The following is a 6,000-nucleotide window of genomic DNA, read 5'->3' on the forward strand; positions in this document are numbered from 1 at the left end:
CAGGAGGACCAATTCCACCATGGAAAATCCCAGATGACCTCCTTCTTCAAAGACCACAATTTTCCCCCTCATGTGGTCAATGATGCCCCCCAGCACATCTCCTCCACTTCCTGCACCTCCACTCTTGAACTGCACCCCTCCCAACGCAACAAGGACAGAACTCCCCTGGTCCTCACCGTCCACCCCACCAACCTCCGGATAAATCGTATCATCCTCCGCCATTTCAGCCACCTACAAACAGACCCCACCACTCGGGATATATTTCCCTCCCCACACCTATCAGTGTTCCGGAGAGACCATTCCCTCCTTGACTCCCTTGTCAGATTCCTGATGAAGAGCTTTTGCCTGAAACATCGATTTTCCTGCTCCTCGGATGCTGCCTGACCTGCTGTGCTTTTCCAGCCCCACTCTGATCTAGACTCTGTTTTCCAGCATCTGCAGTCCTCACTTTTGCCTTGATCCATGATCTCACCAGCCCTCACCCCACTCCAAGCACCTTCCCCTACCACTGTAGGATGTGCAAAATCTGCACCCACACCTACCCTCCTCACCTCCGTCCAAGACCCCAAAGGATCCTTCCACATTCGACAGAAATTTACTTGTACCTCCTCAAAGGTCACCTACTGTATCTGTTGCACCCGATGTGGTCTTCTCTACATTGGGGAGAAATGGTGCCAACTTGCAGATCGTTTCAGAGAATATCTCTGGGACACGTACCAACCAATCCCACCACCCTGTGGCTGAACACTTCAACTCCCCCTCCCATTCCACCAAGGACATGCAGGTTCTGGGCCTCCTCCATCACAAAATCCTAACTACCTGATGCCTGGAGGAAGATCACCTCATCTTCCGCCTTGGGACCCTTCAACACCACAGGATCAATGTGGATTCCACCAGTTTCCTCATTTTACCTTCCCCCAGTCCCAAGTGTCCAACTCGGCACCACCCTCTTAACCTGTCCATTGGCTTTCTCACCTATCCGCTCCACCCTCCTCTCTGACCTATTACCTTCTTCTCCACCTTCACCTACCTTTTGCTTTCCCAGCTACCTTCCCCATCCCCACCCTCCTTCCATTTATCTCTCAGCCCCCTGACCCACAACCCTGATTAAGGGTTTATGTCCGAAACATTGATTCTCCTGCTCATCGGATACTGCCTGACCTGCTGTGCTTTTCCAGCACCACACTCTCAAAAAAAAGAAGAGATTTAACTATGAGGGTAATCTAGCAAGTAAAAAAAAAACAGGGAGTAAGAGCTTAAATATATGGGAAGAGACAGGCTAAAATGAACATAATTGAAAATGCGTTGCTGGTTAAAGCACAACAGGTCAGGCAGCATCCAAGGAATAGGAAATTCGACGTTTCGGGCATAAACCCTTCATCATTCCTGATGAAGGGCTTATGCCCGAAACGTCGAATTTCCTATTCCTTGGATGCTGCCTGACCTGCTGTGCTTTAACCAGCAACGCATTTTTAGCTGTGATCTCCAGCATCTGCAGACCTCATTTTTTACCCTTAAAATGAACATAAGCCTATTTAGAGATTGAGGTTTGGGGAAATAATAAAAGCGAACCTGGAAGTAGCAGAGAAATTGAATAAATACTTTGCATCAGTCTTCATAGTAAAAAATATTACTAACATTCCAAAAATACTAAACCAGGGGCAAAAGAGGGGGAGGATATACAATAATAATTGTCAAAAGTCATGGTGCTGGAAAAGCATAGCAGTTCAGGCAACATCTGAGGAGCAGGAGAATCGACGTTTTGGGCATAGGTCCTTCATCATCTTGATGAAAGGCTTATTCCTGAGACATCGATTCTCCTGCTCCTTGGATGTTGCCTGACCTGCTATGCTTTTCCAGCACCACACTTTTCAACTTGGATCTCCAGCATCTGCAGTCCTCACTTTCACCTAGATACAAGAATTGTCACCAGTGGTCTTTACTAATTCTACTTAAATGTGGGTTGTTAAGCTACCAATTTCCTGCCTCATCATCTAACACTTGGTGGAAAGATTACATTTATTTGTTTTTGGTCTGTGAGCACAGAAATGGGAAAAGAAACTATGTTGAAGCAAGGTACTGTGGAAGAAGAATTTGCAGTTTAGGAAATATTGAGTTATCAGAAGTTGATGTATGTTGTTCCTACAAGGTGGTCTTGTTCAACCAGTGGGGTCAGGTAGCCTCGTGGGTGTTTTGTTCAGTGATAGACTTTTGATTGGTTTTTCAACAAGGACTAATTGTGCGTGTTCTGGAGAACTCCGCAGTTACAGCTTTGTGAGTGTTTCCTGGGCAAGTGGAGACAGCTTTGTGTTGGATAATACAGGAGAAACAACCAGCCTGTGATGGGAAAGAGCATTTCTCTGTCTGTCTGTCTGTCACTCTCTCTCAGCTTTCTGGGAGTAGAGAAATGAAGGACAATTCCAAGTAGCTAGCTATTCTTGCTTTCTCCGCAAATTAGAAGAAAGTGAGGACTGCAGATGCTGGAGATGAGAGTTGAGAGTGTGATGCTGGAAAAGCACAGCAGGTCAGGCAGCATCCCAGGAGCAGGAGAATCGACGTTTCGGGCATAAGCCCTTCATCAGGAATGAAGTGCATAAGTCCTTCCTCGATTCCTGATGAAGGGCTTATGCCTGAAACGTCAATTCTTCTGCTCCTTAGATGCTGCCTGACCTGCTGTGCTTTTCCAGTACCATACTCTCTTTCTTTGCAAATTCCCTCCTTTAGGTGAAAAAGTACCTTCAGAGACACGGAAAAGGTGAATCCTCAACTGGTGAATGAAAGATCGAGAATCATTGTGTCTCCAAGCCTCACCTCCTCCACAAAGAATCAAAGGTGATCAGCATGGAACTGAAGGAAGACACCCGGAGTCTGGATTGCCGCAGAACATAAAGCTGGAGCCACTTGCTTGGGAAACTATCAAGGGTTGTTGCTATGCTTCACTGACTTTATTGACTTTTTCCTAATCTGTAGAATTTGTGACCTGTCTCTTTCTGTATGTGTTTGGATGAGTATCTTTTTTCTTCAAAGGTGGGATAGGATTTAAGTTCTACATTTCAAGATGACGCCAACACTATGAGACTCCTTGTGAACTCCCAACAGTAGATCTAACCATAACATTTCTTAAAACCATTCTACACATTTAAACTTAAATTCCTCTATCTAAGTCTTTTTACAGTCTCTGATCTGTATAGCCTTGCTTACTATGATCTGCCTGTACTGCTCATAAACAAAACTTTTCACTGTACTTCAGTACACATGACAATAAATCAATCAACCAATCAATGTTAGTAATTTATGGTCCTTTTCTCCCATCAATTTATTGGTCAGTGCATTGAACATAGGAATTGGGAGGTCATGCTGTGGCTGTACAGGACATTGATTAGACCACTTATGGAATATTGTGCACAGTTCTGATCTCCCTTGTGGGATATAGGTAAAGTAGTGTTACTTCTTCAATCATGATTACTAATGCAAGGTAAATGAACTCACACCAGTGTACAATTGTTTCAACCAAGAGCTGAGTCAATGAGAATGAAAACTATGTGAAGGAAATATATAATTGTTTTTGTATTAGCTAAAATGTGCATATAAAAATGAAACATGCCTGCAAACAATGGTAGATGTTACAGACAAATAGATAATGTGCTGTGAGGGTGTAGGTTAAACCAGATATGCTTGTACACGCTGTAGTTATAAGCATCTGTTTCCCATTTCTGCAAAAACAAAAAACAAACCCCAATTAAAAGGTCATAAGGATCAATATGGTTGGGAAAAGGGAAGAAATGGCACAGGTGGAGGAAAGAGATAGCAGTGAAGGAGGATATACCTAACAATGGACCACAGCAGGATGTGGTGAAATGACCAAGTAAAACTTGTACTTTGTTATGCACAAGGCCGGAGAAGGCAAGAGATAAACAATAGTAATGGGCACTGGCTTGTCCGGGATATTCTTCCATCACCAGGGGGAGTGGCTGCCCCTGGACACTGGGAAGACGCGTCCTATTCCCAATTGAGGAGTGGTCTTGTGTCCCAGTTTGGTTCGCTCCCTTGGGCAACTGGTACGAATCCCACAAGAGACACATCTGAATCAGACAGTGGAAGGAGGTCAATGGAACATACGGCAAAAAGGGGCCAGGCAACTCTGTGCACAGACCAAGGTAAGAAAACTGACTTTTAAGTATTGCCTTGGTGGCTGGGAAAAGGGGTATTTAATCGCTGAGGGACTGGCGAGGGTCCCGAGAAATGGAGGGCAGGCAGAGTAAGTCAAACCGTGACGAGGTAAAGGAAGAAAAAGGTCCCTGGTAACATTCCTCCAGAAGTTTGTTGGGGAGGATGTTGCGGGAATGGACAAGTGACAGCTGTACAAGGGAAAAGGATAAAAAGAATATGATTAAATATTGTTGTTTAGCATAGACCAAAGAACCAATCCTTCGTCTGGCTGTCTTCTGGCCAAAGTATGGTTCGGACGAGGATTGGGTATGTCAGTATTTAGATTTGTATGTAAATAACAAACAACCTTTTAGTCAAGAAGAGGCAGACTATGCGTCCTGTTGGAAGGGCAGTTTGGGAATGATGGTAGTAAAGACAAGGGATTCTCCCTCTGCCCCACCCAGTCCCTGGGATCCTCTTGGCTGCTTGCCCCCTCCCGTACCATAAAATCAGATTAGGTGAAAATGGGGGAGGAGGAGAGACAGGCAGACAGGGACAGGGAACAGGTGACTTACAAGAGGAGGACAAAGGGGCGGTGGACGGGGATGTTGTTGTTCCCGACCCTCAATCCTCAACAAAAGAAAGGGAAGATAAAGTAGATGTAGAGGAGGTCTCCGGAGTATATAAACCAAAGCCTAAAGGGGAAAAACAAAAAACAAAAAAAGGAGAAGAACGTAAAGACTTATCCCCTTCAGAGGTACCAATAGGGGACAAAGAGATTGGGTTTGTAAGTGCCTCCTCACCTGTGGGGAGGTCAGAATATTTAAAAAGGAGATGAAGGTCCTGGTTGAGGATCCGGTAGGGTTGTCTAAACAAATTGATCAATGTTTGGGGCCCCGTCTGTATACGTGGACTGAGTTAATGTCTATTTTGAATATACTATTTACTGGGGAAGAAAGGGGGCTTATACGAGGAGCAGCCATTAAAATAATGGGACAGGGAACATCCCATTGGGAATGGGGATGCTGGACAGGGAGAGACGAAGTTTCCCCTCAGAGACCCCCAGTGGGAAAATCAAAACCCGGAGCATAGAGAAGAAATGAGGGAATTGAAAGACCTGATTCTAAAAGGAATATGAGAGGCAGTTCCAAAGTCACAGAATTTGACTAAAGCCTTTGAAGTTAGATAGAAGAAAAATGAGACTCCCTCAGCTTTCTTGCAAAGATTAAGAGACTCAATGTGGAAATATTCTGGAATGAACCCTGAGGACCCAGTGACACAGGGTCTTTTGAAAGTACATTTTGTGACAAAGGCATGGCCAGACATACAGAGAAAGATACAGAAGATAGAAGGGTGGAGCAAAAAACCATTAGATGAATTGTTAAGAGAGGCACAGAAAGTGTTTGTAAAGAGGGAGGATGAGAGACAAAAACCGAAGGCAAAAATGATGGTAGTTACGGTTGATGAGGTAATTAAGAAAAGAATGGAACCAATAGTGAGCAACCGGAGTGGCGGGTGGCAGCATGTAGGACAGAGAGGGAGAGGACGAGGGATGGAACTACTCAGCACTAAAGGTTCCCCGAGCGGATCTATGGTGGTACTGTGGAGGCAAAATATTGAGACCCACCCTACCTCCGGATTGGAGAGGGATATGTGCAATTGTACAATTGGCAATTCCATTTATCCTGGCATTTGAGAAGGAAAGGATAGTGGAGAAAAAGGGAAGGAGTAAGAGATCACTGTTAGATACTTCTTTCGATGACAGGATTTATCTCGATTCTGTAGGACTCCCGAGGGGGGTACCTGATGAGTTCAAGGCTCGTAATCAGATTGCAGCAGGCTTTGAGTCAG

The sequence above is a fragment of the Hemiscyllium ocellatum genome, chromosome 5, assembly GCF_020745735.1.
Source record: "Hemiscyllium ocellatum isolate sHemOce1 chromosome 5, sHemOce1.pat.X.cur, whole genome shotgun sequence".
Classification (NCBI taxonomy): domain Eukaryota; kingdom Metazoa; phylum Chordata; class Chondrichthyes; order Orectolobiformes; family Hemiscylliidae; genus Hemiscyllium; species Hemiscyllium ocellatum.